We start from the raw sequence: 14,295 nt of genomic DNA, 5'->3' as shown, positions 1-14,295 counted from the left end.
CTTTTTTTTCAAAATGCATGAAAGTAACTCCCTTTAGGGAGATTTTCACTTTAAAATGTTATATTAGGAAAGACTGTAGGCTAAAAAAACTCAATGAGCCAAGTATTTATCTCAAGAAATTGCCAAAAGGAAAGCAAAATAAATGCAAAGAAAGAAGAAATAATAAAAACAAGAGCAGAAAGTACTGAAAAAGCAGAATAAAAAAGATCAACAAAGTCAAAAGTTGTGCTTTTTGAAAAGATGAATAAAAATTATTAACTTGGGTGAGACTGATCAATGAAAAAAGGAAAGAACATAGAAGTAACCAATGCTAGACATGAAAAAAGGAGGCATATAGGCTGAGGCTTAGAGGATGGGGATGCATCAGGAGGTGATGAAAGGGAAAGGGCATCTTGGGCAGTGGGAACAACCTGAATTGGGATTGAGGCCTCAGTTACTCACCAGCCTGAGCAGTTGGATGGTTGTAAGGGTAGGCAGGACAGGAGGCAGGGCAGGCCAGGATGGCCCAGACTGGGAGGGGCAAGCTGAGGAGTTTGGGCTTGATCTTGAGGGCCAGGAGGCACCACTGGAAGATTTTAAGAAAGAGAAAGAAAAAGCCATTTAGGCTGACCATCCTGGCTACACTTGGGGAATGATTAGGAGGTACGATGTGGTGGAGATGCCAACCTAGAGTGGGGGAGGCCAGTGAGCAGATAGATGCTGTGGTCCAGGTGAGAAAGATGAGGGCCTGGACCCAGGTGGAGAAGCTGGCAATGGAGCAGGCTTACAAACACCCTGGGGCTGGTAGCTGCTGTCACAGGACATAGCTTTAGGAATCACCAGTATGTGCAAATAGCAAATAGCGTGGAGAAGAAGAGGAATCAACTGCCAAGGTGAAGAGTATTTGGAGAGTCAGGGGAAGTCCTAGTGTTAGTCCCTCAGTTGTGTCCAACTCTTTGCAACCCCACCGACTGTATCCTGCCAGGGTCCTTCTGTCCATGGAATTCTCCAGGAAAGAATATTGGAGTGCATTGCCATTCCCTTCTCCAGTGGATCTTCCTAACCCAGGGGTTGAACCCAGGTGGCTTAACCATCTGAGCCACAAGGGAAGCCCCTTATGTATTACAGGCATCATATTTACCCATCAGGACACCACCGGTGACTCTCGGAAGACTTCAAGGAAGAGTCTAGCTTCTGGAGCCCAAGAAGCTGGTGTCATCCTGGTGAGAATATGGCTAGGAGAGAACACAGCATTGGAAAGCCTTGTGGGATCACAGACATTTTTTAAAAGTTGGAAGATGTAGCTCTTTCCCCCTTAACTGCTTGCCATCCTCTACCTGAGAAATGAAAATCAGTGACTCACATTATATGGCTAAGATTTTCCAACTATGTCTGTCCAGGTTGTCCTATTTCCTCCCTCTTATTACATATTCATAAGGAAGTGTTTTTGAACCTCTTGATTACTCTTTGTTTATATGTCTTTGTCTAGTTACTTTATCTTAGCTTCCTAGGTGGCGCAGTGGTAGAATCCGCCTGCCAATGCAGGAGACGCAAGAGGCTCCGGTTCCATCCCTGGGTTGGGAAGGTCCCCTGGAGGAGGAAATGGCAACCCACTCCAGTATTCTTGCCTGGAAATTTCAATGGACAGAGGAGCCTGGCGGGCTGCAGTCCATGGGATCACTAAGAGTTGGACGTAACTGGGCATGCAAGCACGCTAGTTACTTTATTTACCACATAAGAGGATGGGGAGACAAATTTTTTAAGAATTGCAAAAGAGGAAAATTTAAAGAATCATCATAGCTGTTTCTGCCAAGGAAGTCTATGAAATGTTTAAATCAGGAATGGCCAGTTTACATGTCAGACTGGTATTTCTGAATCCCGGTTTTTTCTTCTCTGTAACATATTATAATTGAAAGATGCCCAAACAGATGTTTTCTGTTATATGGATGTGGTTCCAAAGGTTTCTTCATATGCTGCTCACAGACAAATAATCCCGAAGGAGCTATAGGGGCCAATAATCTTCATTTTGTTATTGCATGTGAAAACATCTCAGGCTGTTTATATTAGATGAGTTTCATTTTGGAACAGTGTTATTATTAAGACACACCTTTCTGTGCACATGTTTAACAGTAAACTCCTTTCCCTTACCTCGTGGCTCAAAATTCTACTTACTCCTTTCGTGGTCCTCAGATCATTTACTGACTTACTGTGGTCATTGAGAATCCTTCTTCCTCAGTCAGATTTCATCCCTCAGACGTGGAGTCCCTTGGAAGAGATACTCAGATTATTCAAGTGTGTGTTCAGGCACACCTATGAACACAAGTGTCAAGTTTTCCTGTAGGACTGGTGCTCCAGAAATGAAATATTTAAAGTGAAAATGGAGGAGACATTGTTTCTACAGGAGAGCTGGCCAAAGCATTGTTTGGTTAGACTCTATCAATATTGGTTTAAATCTTGTTATGTCTCAAAGTCATTCTGAAATCAGAGCTGACAGTGAAGAAGCCCTTGGAAAATAAGACTAACCCTCTCCTGGGATCTGCAGCTCTGACCCAAAGAATGGGAGGGGGACGATGCTGACCATGTGAGAGAGATCGTCAGTGCATATGCAGTGTGGACTGAAAAATAAATACCCGCAACCTGAAAGTTAAAAGTTAGATTTTATTCGGTGAGAATGTTAGGACTTGATCCCGGGAGATCCCCAGAGAGCTGACTCCAAGGAGGCAGGGGAGAAGCCAGGCTATAAACAAGGTTGCAGCAAGGGGCAGGTAATCTGAATATGAAAAGATTACTGTTGATTAAGAAAAACTAAATCTCTCACAGGAAGAGATTTAGCAATCTTCTCTGTATGGGAAGATGCAGGCATCCAGGCTTGCTGAAATCATTTCTTCCATATGCATCTAGCTATCTGGGGCCAGTCCCCGCTTTCTTTATCGTTCACATCCTAATTCCTTGTTTACCAGAAGAGATGGTGAATGTGGCACATGGCCACCTCTCACGTCCCTCCAGGTCCTCAGCACTTACTGGGAGGAAGTAGCTGATGGCTTCCAAACAGCTGGCTTTGTTTCACCTGGGCTCAGAAATTTGTATTAGGAAAAGGCTTGTTGACTGGTGGTAGAGCAGAAAATATTTCATTTCACAGCAGTAAAACTTCTGGGAATTCTAGAATATCCTAGGATTTTAGAACAGACTATCTAGTTACTTCCTCTGAGACTGTCCCGGGTCTTTTGCTCATCAGTAAACAAGGGCGGGAGAGACAAGGGGAAATACCACAGGGGGACCTTTCAGGTCTAGTGCTGGTGACGTTAACTTCAACAAGGGGAGCAGGGTGGTTGGGTTAGAAGCTGGAGTTCCTTGGAGCTTCTGGAGTTCCAGAACATAGAGATCTCTCATGCTTTTTGCTGCGGGTGGAAGTGAAGGGGCACATTTCCTGCTGGTGGATGGATCTAACATAACCACAGACACCAGGCCCAAGTCCAGGAAGGAATGGCCAGGCCTGGGGCCTCCCTGTGCACCCAGGGGCACGGGTGGAGCAGGATGTGGAAATCTCAGCCACACCATTTGTCCATTTACTCATTCACTCACTCAGCAAGTGATCACTGAGCTCTTTCAGCATGGTGGGCATTGTACTTGGCTCTAAATAAACCATGGTGGGAAAAACAGGTACAGTCTCTGGACGCTTGAAGCTTCTGTTCCATTGGGAGAGATGGAGGTTAGAAAAACTAGGCAAATGAAGACTAAATGAAGAATAAAATCCATGCAGGAGGTTTCGGGCACAGGGGTTAGAGGTCACAAAGTCCTCTGGAGGCAGAGGCATTGGCCAGAAGGACAGGGGAGAGGGCTAGGGCACCGGCCCAGCAGGGAGGGAGCAGGTGGGAACCAGAGGCATGGTGTTGCTGTGACAGCAGGGAAGACCCTAAGGAAGTTCAGGCCAGGGAGGGGGGCTGGGAAGAGAGGGGGCTGGAAGCCTGAAAAAGCTTTTAGACCAGACAGTGGAAGCCAGAGGGTGGTTGTCAGCAGGAAAGTAACAACCCCTCCTCCGCCCACCCTCCTGCACTGGAAAGATATAATTGCAGCAGCTTGGAGAGTGGGTGGGGCTGGCTGGACACAGAGGGGTGTGGAGAACGCAGTGAGGCCAAGCGGGACGGGCCAGGTGGGAGGCTGCCCTTCCAGGTGGTCAAAACCTGTGGCCTTGGCTTCCCCGTCTCCATCAACTCCCTTCATCTAAGACATTCATTATCCTCTTGCACTGGTCCCCCTGAGATGGGGCTCGGAGAAGAGCCCCTCATGAGCGCAGTGACAGCTTCAGGCGAATGACTTCTCTACAGAGGGAGTGTCTTTACTCCAGCGGTAGGTGAAGGAACCACCCCACTGAGTAGATGTAAACTGAGAAAATGTGAATTGGCACCTTCTCACCCTTCCCAGGTGGCACAGAAGTAAAGGATCCGCCTGCAATGCTGCGAGACCTGGGTTTGATCCCTAGGTTGGGAAGATATCCCTGGAGAAGGGAATGGCAACCCATTCCAATATTCTTGCTGGAGAATCCCATGGATGGAGGAGCCTGGTGGGCTACAGTTCATGGATGGGGTCACAAACAGATATGACTGAGCTACTAACACTCACTTAGTGACCTAATGGGACAGAAAGCACCTCAGTATTCCTCAATGCCATTTAAAAAGTCTGTTAACGTTAGAACCTATTGTACAGAGTGAAGTGAGTCAGAAAGTGAAAGATAAATATCATATGCTAACGCATATATATATGGAATCTAGAAAGATGGTGCTGAAGAATTGATTTTCAGGGCATCAATGGAGAAACAGACAGAGAATAGACTTATGGACACGGGGACAGGGGAGGTGAGGGCGAGATGCATGGAGAGAGTAACATGGAAACTTACAATACCGTGTGTAAAATAGATCGCCAATGGGAATTTGCTGTATGGCTCAGGAAACTCAAACAGGGGCTCTGTATCAATCTAGAGGGGTGGGATGAGGTGGGAGATGGGAGGGAGGTTCAAAAGGGAGGGGATATATGTATACCTATGGGTGATTCAGGTTGAGTTTTAACAGAAAACAAAAAAAATCTGTAAAGCAATTATTCTTCAATTAAAAAAAAATTTAAGCCTGTTAACATTAATGTTCCCAGTTAGCAATATAGCATCCCAATCAAAATATTCTGCCATGCATACAGTAACATACACGTGGAGCTGGCAAGGTGAAGAGTCTATTGAAATGTTGACAATCTGGAGGAGAGGACCTGAAAATAATGAACAGATAGCTTCGAAAACATCTGCTATTGTTCCCAAAGGAACTCGCAGGAGAACACTTGCTTGCAAATCTTCTCCTGAAATGAGGAGACACAGTTTACAGGATGATGGGACCAAAGGGGTCTTATGCTCCTATGTTACTGTTTGGCTCTCTGAAGGCTCCTGAGGTTTTGGGGTACACAGCAACAGGTTGAGATTTGAAGTTCATCTTTGGGGAGTCCATGTCTTCATTGGTACAACCTCCTCCCTCTCAGAACTTCTTTCCTTCTGAGCACCAGGCACCCTTTAAGCATTTCCCCACCCTCCTCCCCTGTGAGGTACCCAGGGCCACCTCTGCAGCCCCTCCCTGGTGGGACCCTTTAGGAATTGGCCGCTCTTCCTCCTGCCATGGTGCAAGCAGACAGCTCGGGGTCCCTTCTCTGCACTGTTTGCTCTGTGCTCTGGGCCACCGGCTCATTGGACCTGTAATCCAGGCTATTGGGCCCTGGTACTGGCAGACACCTCACTGAGGTCACCAGAGAACAAAACACTACTTGCTTTCAATGCTGTCTTTATTTTAAAATTTGCCCTTAAAAAGCAGCCAGACAGAATTCATTATTCTCGAAGCAGACTTCCCTTTTTGGGCAGGCCTGCCAAGTAGTTGCTGAGGAGACGCAGAAGCAGTGGGATGCAAAGATGAGGCCACGACACATGCGTTTCTCCAGGTCTGGGCAGCAGGACCCTGGCTCAGTCTCCCCCCCCGGACAGAGTCAAGTGCCAGACGATGCTCTTCGTTTGTCTCTGTGTCCCCACGTCACACCCAGCTCAGGAGCCCATGGTTCCTGTCAGTGTTCTGCAGAAGCTGTATACACCCTGGACCAACACTGAAATAAAAAAGCAGCCACGTTGGTTTTCCAGTAGTCACATATGGATGTGAGAGTTGGGCCATAAAGAAAGCTGAGCGCCGAAGAATTGATGCTTTTGAACTGCAGTGTTGGAGAAGACTCTTGAGAGTCCCTTGGACTGCAAGGAGATCCAACCAGTCCATCCAAAAGGAAATCAATCCTGAATATTCTTTGGAAGGACTGATGCTGAAGCTGAAACGCCAATACTTTGGCCACCTGATGCGAAGAACCGACTCATTGGAAAAGACCCTGATGCTGGCAAAGATTGAGGGCAGAAGGAGAAGGGGACAACAGAGGATGAGATGGTTGGATGGCATCACCGACTCAATGGACATGGGTTTGGGTGAACTACGAGAGTTGGTGATGGACAAGGAAGCCTGGCATGCTGCAGTCCAGGGGGTTGCAAAGAGTTGGACACAACTGAACTGAGCGACTGAAAATTGATTTGCTTGTTCTCGCCTTTCCCCATATTCTAATCATATCTTTCCTTGAACCTTGGTGAGCGCTGTGCCTCCTTCATGGATGTTTTACATACACTCTACCCACCTTTTCTCTGTCTTCTTCAAGCTATGTTCTTCATTCAGGAAATGTTCTCCATTGCCAACTGTGCTAGGTTGTTCTGGGCCAACATGGTCAAGCTGGGTGCACTGCAATTCCTTACATTTCCTTCCCTGGGTTAGAGTTGGCCAAAGAGATTTGGAATCGAGATTTGGATGGCATCACCAACTCAATGGACATGAGTTTGGGTAAACTCTGGGAGTTGGTGATGGACAGGGAAGCCTGGTGTGCTGTGGTTCGTGGGGTCACAAAGAGTTGGATACAACTGAGCGACTAAACGGAACTGAACTGAAAGCGATTTGTGTGAGCCTTGGAAGGCAGGAGTGAAGGTGACCATCACTCACAGAAGTTCCTGGTGGTCATGTCTAGCGATGGATGGACTCAGAGCTGCCCAGTGGCTCCCAGCTTGTCCCAGGTCCTCTCTGCTCTGTGTCCAGCTCTTCTGCCCAGCTGCTGGCTTGGCTGACCATAGTGGGTCCAAGCCCAGTATCAGGCCATAGACCCTCAGAGGTAGAAGCCACTGAGGCATGGCCCCAAATCCCCCTCCATAAGACCCCTTTATTGTCTCACTTGGGGGCTGCCCACCCCAGCTTCTCAGATTTCCCCACAAGCTCTGACTTTTCTGTTAGAGCCACAGGTGGCCTAGTGAGTGATTCTTCTCTGATCCTTCAAGCTTTGCCTTCCAAGTCTTCACTTCTTAAGCCACTCCTAGATTTATGTGAAGTCTGAAGTGAAGTCGCTCAGTCATGTCCGACTCTTTGCAACCTCATGGACTGTAGGCCTACCAGGCTCCTCTGTTCATGGAATTCTCCAGGCAAGAATACTGGACCGGGTTGCCATTTCCTTCTCCAGATCTTCCGGACCCAGGGATGGAACCCGGGTCTCCCGTGTTGCAGGCAGACGCTCTGCTGTCTGAACCACCAGGGAAGTCTAAGTAGACTTCTAATGTGAGGTCTGATTCACATTAAATGCCCTATCCCTAAAACCTGGCTTTGCTTTTCTCATTGAACCTTGACTGGTACACCATCCAACCCTCCCAGATAATCTTGGAGCCTGCTGCACGGGGCCATGACTTAGACATTTCTTTGAACTACTTTATAGTGCCCAGGGCATTGCTGGAGACAAGTAGATGTCCAATGGTGTTGGCTGATTGATAGACTGAAAAAAAAAATGTTCCTACAAAATGTTTTTGGATAAATAACCCTCCTGCTGCTTCCCCTCTCCCAGAAAATGTAGGAACCTGCTGCTTAATTCCAGGGCATGGAGTCATTCAAGTGTCAGCTTTGGTGTGTGAAGATCCACCATCATTTCTTAGGACTTGGTCTCAGGACAGTGGAGTGCAAAGCAGTGATTGAGCCCGTTTGGTTTTTCTGTCTGCACCTAGGTGGTCAGCTCTCAGAGGTAGACTGCTATCAGATGAGTGACCAAGGGAGGGAGACTCAGGAGAAACTCAGGTCCAGTAGTGTTCAAGGCTCTGCTTTAACAAGTGGGTAGTCTTAACGACATGTGAGCAACACTGTCACTCTCGAGATGTCTAGTAATCCATGTGTTCAAGAATGTGTGAGTCTTTCTAAGAGACGAGACCAGATCTGAAAGTCTGATGGTCCAACAAATGAGTCATAGAAGTTAAGTGCGGTTTTCACCACTTGCCTTCCTAACTCTTTCTTTCTTCCTTTGTATTAAAAACATATTTTGAAGTCTTATAATCATTTTTATTTTCTTGGGCTCCAAAATCACTGCAGACAGTGACCACTGCCATGAAATTAAAAGACACTTGCTCCTTGGAAGGAAAGCTATGACAAACCCAGATAATGTATTAAAATCAGAGACATCCGTGGGAATGCAAACTAGTACAGCCACTATGGAGAACAGTGTGGAGATTCCTTAAAAAATTGCAAATAGAACTGCCTTATAACCCAGCAATCCCACTGCTGGGCATACACACTGAGGAAACCAGAATTGAAAGAGATACATGTACCCCAATGTTCATCGCAGCACTGTTTATCATAGCCAGGACATGGAAACAACCTAGATGTCCATCAGCGGATGAATGGATAAGAAAGCTGTGGTGCATATACACAATGGAATATTACTCAGCCATTAAAAAGAATACATTTGAATCAGTTCTAATGAGATTAATGAAACTGGAGCTGATTATACAGAGTGAAGTAAGCCAGAAAGAAAAACACCAATACAGTATACTAACACATATATATGGAATTTAGAAAGATGGCAATGATGACCCTGTATGCAAGACAGCAAGAGAGACACAGATGTGTAGAGCGGACTTTTGGACTCAGAGGGAGAGGGAGAGGGTGGGATGATTTGGGAGAATGGCATTGAAACATGTATACTATCATGTAAGACACGAATCGCCAGTCTATGTCTGATGCAGGATACAGGATGCTTGGGGCTGGTGCACGGGGATGACCCAGAAAGATGTTATGGGGAGGGAGGTGGGAGGGGGGTTCATGTTTGGGAACGCATGTACACCCGTGGTGGATTCATGTCCATGTATGGTAAAACCAATACAGTATTGTAAAGTAAAATAAAGTAAAAATAAAAAATTAAAAAAGAAATAAAAATGAAGGGAAAAAAATAAAAAAACAGAGACATCACTGTGCCAACAAAGGTCTGTCTAGTCAAAGCTATGGTTTTTCCAGTGGCCACATATGGATGTGAGAGTTAGACCATGAAAAAGGGCTGAGTGCAAAAGAAGTGGTGCTCTTGAATTGTGGGGCTAGAAAAGACTCTTAAGAGTTCCTTGTACATCAAGGAGATCAAAGCAGTCAATTCTAAAGGAAATCAGTCCTGAATACCCATTGGAAGGACTGATGCTGAAGCTCCAATACTTTGGTCACCTGATGCAAAGAACTGACTCATCTGAAAAGACCCTGATGTTGGGAAAGACTGAAGGCAGGAGGAGAAGGGGGCAGCAGAGGATGAGATGGTTAGATAGCATCACTGACTCAGTGGACACGGGTTTGAGAAAACTCTGAGAGATAGCGGAGGACAGTGAAGCCTGGCATGCTGCAGTCCATGGGGTTGCAAAGAATCGGACATGACTTGCTGACGGAACGACAAAATTTCCTTCTTTCAAACACTTAACACAGAATTTCTCTATGTTTGAGGATCTTGCTCTCTGAAATCCTTGTGTGGGGACCCAATGGTAATTTTTCCTTTGCAAATTTGATCTTGGGTTGTGAGCTTGAATTTGTCTGATCTTTATACTGGGGAGTCCTGAGAGCCCAAACTGGGGATTTCCCTCCAGAGAAGACTTTGCATTGGGTTCCACTAGGATTTGGCATACCGCAGTGTCTTCAGGTGGTCAAACTTCATGCAGGAGTCTCAAAGCCATCTTTTCACCTAGCAGCAGGTGCAAGTCTCAGATTTTTATTGATGAGTGGGATCATCATTTGCTTTCACATCAATTGCACCTGATGCCTCTGTTTGGAACTTGTGGCTCCCTGCTCTGATTTCAGCTCAATAACTTAGAAAAAAAATGAGTCCTTGGAGACTTAACTTACTTCCTGAAGCCCAGACACATAAAAAACAGTATAAAGTCCATTTTATCTAGGATCTCACTTTGTGGAGGGAGAGAAGCCTGAGCACTGTGGGGGAGCCCCATGTCTTATTCTCTGCAGGACTGTTTCCCTGGATAAGCAGCTTCATTGAGCCCATAGAATCAGTTTCTCTCCTTTGCCATATTTTTAGCATCCGTCTTGAACTATCATTATACACTGATGATGTATAAATGGATACTGTAGTTGAAGAAAGGCACTTTCAAAAAGGCTATTCTATTAAACTGCTCTCTAAATGTCACAGAGTAAGACTTGAAAAGCTTTCAAGGCACTGAAACCAGAAATAGTATGTACAGCTTGGTCCATTTTTTGTGCCCACTTCCTTCTAGGGCAGATTTTAGCCTTTCCTGAGGCCATACTTTTTTTAACTCCAAAGTATTTCATGTTGGGACTATCTATAGAAAGTTAACTTTGAGAATTAGATTTCTAACTTGCTAGTCTAGCAAGAGAAGTCCTGTGTAAGCATAAAAGCAGTGAGAAATGTGTGACCAATCTGTTCTTTAAAAACATTGCAATAAAAGTAGTCAGTCTCTTCCTAGAATTTTTGTCTGATGCTCTGAAGTACAAGGAGATGCAGCCAGTCTATCCTAAAGGAGATCAGTCCTGGGTGTTCATTGGAAGGACTGATGTTGAAGCTGAAACTCCAATACTTTGGCCACCTGATGTGAAGAGCTGACTCATTTGAAAAGATCCTGATGCTGGGAAAGATTGAGGGCAGGAGGGGAAGGGGACGACAGAGGATGAGATGGTTGGATGGCATCACTGACTCAATGGACATGGGTTTGGGTGGACTCCAGAAGTTGGTGATGGACAGGGAGGCCTGACGTGCTGCAGTTCATGGGGTCGCAAAGAGTTGGACACGACTGAGTGACTGAACTGAACTGAAGTGTTAAGAGCAGGCTAGGGGGAGCAGATTATTAGTTGCAATGCCTGGTGTTAGTAAAAGCCATTGAATGCATGTTGACGTACGGCAGAAACCAACATATTTGGGTTGCACAGCCACTCAGAGTTAAGGTCTAAAGGTAGGGGCGGGGTCCTATGCTGTCCCCATGTCCTGAAGCTTTGTTTCATTCTGCACCACTGTATTTTGGCTTTCACGTCCCATAAATGTAACTTATTTGCTCAAGAAAGAATTCAAAGTATTTAGTCATAATTTCCTTTTCACAGGGGATAGGTGAAGTAATGTATTTTCTGGGGAAAAAAAAAAAGACATGCTGGCATGACCTGTGTTGAATTCTGCTGAAATCATGGAGTACTCAGAAATGGTCCTCTCTGAATGTTCTCCTTTGGGATAAAAAGGAAAGAGTTAAGTTACAAAATTCTGTTTTTCTCTAAAATTAAAAGAGTCTTCAGATTTACTTGGCAACAGTGTATACAAACTGGGCTATCCTCTGGAGAGGCTGAGAACATTGATTTCTATTCATCTTCTCAAGAAAAACAGAAGTTTTGTGACAAAGTGGTCACGTGACTAAAAATTGTGGACGTACGTATCTTCACGGCAGCCTTCTTGCAGCCACGGTGTTCTACGTGACACACCTGGCGTAATGAGGGGATAGCCCCAGTTGTTCTGAAAATCTGTAATACCTTGTCAGCTCTCAGTCTTATGCATGCTTACCATCTTCAGTTGAAGGATTAAAGTGAAGAGCTATACTGAAACTGGAGAGGAAGACCAGCGTCCTTTTTCGAAAATCTGAATTAGACGTGGAAACAACCCAAATGTCCATCAACAGATGAACGGCTAAAGAAAACATGGCGCACACACAATGGGAAGCTGCTCGGCCATCCTGCCATTTGTGACAATGCTGATGAACCTGGAGACTGTTTTAAGTGAAATATGACAGATTCAGAAGGACAGGTACTGCATGCTTCCACTTAACGCGTGTGTGACAGTCGCTCAGTCGTGTCCCACTCTTTGCAACCCCATGGACTATACGGTCCATGGGATTCTCCTGGCCAGAATTACTGGAGTGGATAGCCAGCTGTTCCAATCTCCAATGGATCTTCCCAACCCAGAGATCGAACCCAGGTCTCCCACATTGCATGCAGATTCTTTACCAGCTGAGCCATCAGGAAAGCAGGAGTCTACTTTATGAGGAATCTAAACTAGTCAAACACGTAGAAGCAGCCAGTGGAATGGAGGTGGCCGGGGGCTGGGGAAGATGGGCAGTTGTTGTTCAATGGATACAAAGCTCCGGTTATTCTTGAGGAAAGAGTTCTAGAGATCTCCCGGATGACACAGTGCTTGTAGTTAATGATACAGGACTGTGTGCTTCAAAATTTGTTAAGAGAGGAAATCTCATGTTTGAGACTCTGGTTCCATTCCTGGGTCGGGAAGATCCTCTGGAGAAGGGATAGGCTACCCACTCAAGCATCCTCAGGCTTCTCTTGTAGCTCAGCTGGTAAAGAATCCGCCTGCAGTGTGGGAGACCTGGGTTTGATCCCTGAGTTGGGAAGATCCCCTGGAGAAGGGAAAGGCTGCCCACTCCCAAATTCTGGCCTGGAGAATCCAGGGACTATACAGCCCATGGGGTGGCGAAGAGTCGGACTTGACTTTCACTTTCACTTTAGTGTTCTTACCACAAACAAAAACCAAAACCACAAAGGGCCACAAGGAAGCTTTTGGAGGTAATGGACATGTTTATCACCTTGATTGTGGTGATTGTATCATGGGTGTATATGTGTGTCTCAAACTCATCAAGTTGTATCAATTTAACATGTGCAATTTTCTTTTTGTATCAGTTAAATCTCAATAAAATTCCAGTATTCTTGCCAGGAGAATCCCATAGAGGAGTCTGGCAGGCTACAGTCCATGGGGTTGCAAAGAGTCGGACATGACTGACAGAGCACAAACGTCAATAAAACTGTTAAAAAAGGGGGGGGGTGCGGAATCTAAATTGTAGATGTTGTAAAGAAGAAAAGAATTTAGCTCTTACAGTTAATTGCTTTGTGAGAGTTAAATGACGGGCTAATAACTGATTAGTTTAGAATGGAAACAATTTTTTGCATTTTGTTTAAAGCCATGTGACTCCACATGATTTATATGAAATGATTTTAAAAATCTTCATTTCTCTTTCTTTCTAAAACTGATGCTCCTGGACTGAATTATTGCTGTTTTTATTAAAATTTTTCATTGTATGTATACAATACATGCAATTTTATTGTTTGCATGTGTTTCATTTTTGTATTTATTCTATGTATAGTCTATGTAAAGTCTCAAACAAAACTCTGGACTTTTTCTGAGCCAGTTCATCTTCTCTTGTAGATCCATCACTTTGTTGGGTCGATCTGCTTGGAAATTCTCAAGTCACCTTTAGAAAATCAGCCTGTGTTTTTTTCTCTTGTTTACATGATGCTCACTTGGCAACTGGTGCGCTGTTGAGTCCTTTGTAGACCTTCTGTTTTGCAGAGATCTGAACGGAGAAGACTGAGCGTGAATGATGAGTGGAGCTGGCTGTGGCCCACAGTCTAAAACACGCTCGGATGCAACACAAATGTTTGAGTTACTTTTTTAGGAGTGAATTTGAAAAATTTTAGTCAGTCATACTGAGGCCTTTCATCAATTCTTTGCCACTATTTCTTCAGATATTGCTTCAGCCTCATTTTCTTCTCATTCCAATCACATGTATGTAAGACATTTTCACCTGGCTCATATAATTTGTGCTTTTTGTTGTATCTCTCATTCTTTTCTTTTCTTCCCCTCTCTCTGATACATACTGGATGTTTTCCACTGAGTTGTCTTAGCATATTGAAAAGCAGAGACATTACTTTGCCAACAAAGGTCCGTCTAGTCAAGGCTATGGTTTTTCCAGTGGTCATGTATGGATGTGAGAATTGGACTATGAAGAAAGCTGAGCGCCGAAGAATTGATGCTTTTGAACTGTGGTGTTGGAGAAGACTCTTGAGAGTCCCTTGGACTGCAAGGAGATCCAACCAGTCCATTCTGAAGGAGATCAGTCCTGGGTGTTCATTGGAAGGACTGATGCTGAAGCTAAAACTCCAATACTTTGGCCACCTCAGCAAAGAGTTGACT

This window comes from Budorcas taxicolor, chromosome 9, assembly GCF_023091745.1.
Source record: "Budorcas taxicolor isolate Tak-1 chromosome 9, Takin1.1, whole genome shotgun sequence".
Taxonomy (NCBI): Eukaryota; Metazoa; Chordata; class Mammalia; order Artiodactyla; family Bovidae; genus Budorcas; species Budorcas taxicolor.
Note: the sequence above shows the minus strand (reverse complement) of the source record.